A 1,115-nucleotide genomic window follows, 5' to 3' on the forward strand; every position below is an offset into this window, starting at 1 on the left:
GCCCAGAATCTGGAAAACCAGGGAGCGCAGGGTGCCGGGCTGGGTGTTGGGGGGACTGGCTGAGTCCAGGTGAGATAGGATGAAAGAAAAATCCCAAGCTTATGATGGAGGTGGGGGTCGGAGGGAGAGGGGGTGAGGAAGCCACTCAGTTGCAATCAGGATTTTTTTTTTTCTTTTTCTTTTAAAAAACTTTCAGACAAGATCCTCGTCTGCAGTCCCTAGAGCCCCTGCCCTGAGGGAGGAGATATTTGTTCTGGCCGACTAAAGGAGTGGAGATGTTCTTGGCGCCAGGCGATGGTAGCTTTGCTTCATTAATCTTACTGCTCCATCCCAAGAGTCCCTCAAGTTTTAAACAATTTCTGCAAGAAGATTTCTTCCCGTAATAATGTAAGAGAAAAAACACCAAGCAACAACAAGAATCCAAAGCAGAGAGTCTTGGGGGACCATCCCTGTGGAGATAGCATTAGGAGGGGCTGTGCTTTTTGCTCCGTTCCTTCCCATAACCCTCTGCTTGATCATCTCCGCTGGTTTTGTCTTTACAATCTTGGTGGCGCGGCTCCCAGACTGAGTCCCTCCACATAGCGATGCGGCCAAGACACACAGCCTTAAAGCGAGGACTTGTCCCCAAACTCCACAGAGTCAGGAATAGATCCCTTATGAAGACTAAAAATAAGTCTTCAGATTGAACGGCGCTGTGTCCTTAGACAGTGGATGATAAGACCACCTTGCATTTCAGCAAACCTTTATATTTTTCCATGTACATGTGTATTCATCTTCTTCATAAATAGCTCTTCAGTTTTTTGGAGGGCAGCTATTATTCCATCTACAGTGAGAAGGAAATAGACACAGAAATTCTAAGTCAGTTGCCTGTTCAAGATTCTTTCGTAGTGAGTGGCAAAACTAGAACTTGCCCTCTGCCCAGCAGGCTTGGTATTATTTTCCTGTGAGCACTGCCAAACCCTCCAAATGAACACGTTTTAATCATGATTTTGAAGATAGCAGCACCTTGAGAGAAAATTTAAAAAATGCAACCAAATGTGGATAAGCCAGAAGGAAAAGAGTGCTGACTAGACACCATCCAATCAACCGGTCCATTTAACAATTCAACACCGCAG

The sequence above is a fragment of the Cnephaeus nilssonii genome, assembly GCF_951640355.1.
Source record: "Cnephaeus nilssonii genome assembly, chromosome: 1".
Lineage (NCBI taxonomy): Eukaryota > Metazoa > Chordata > Mammalia > Chiroptera > Vespertilionidae > Cnephaeus > Cnephaeus nilssonii.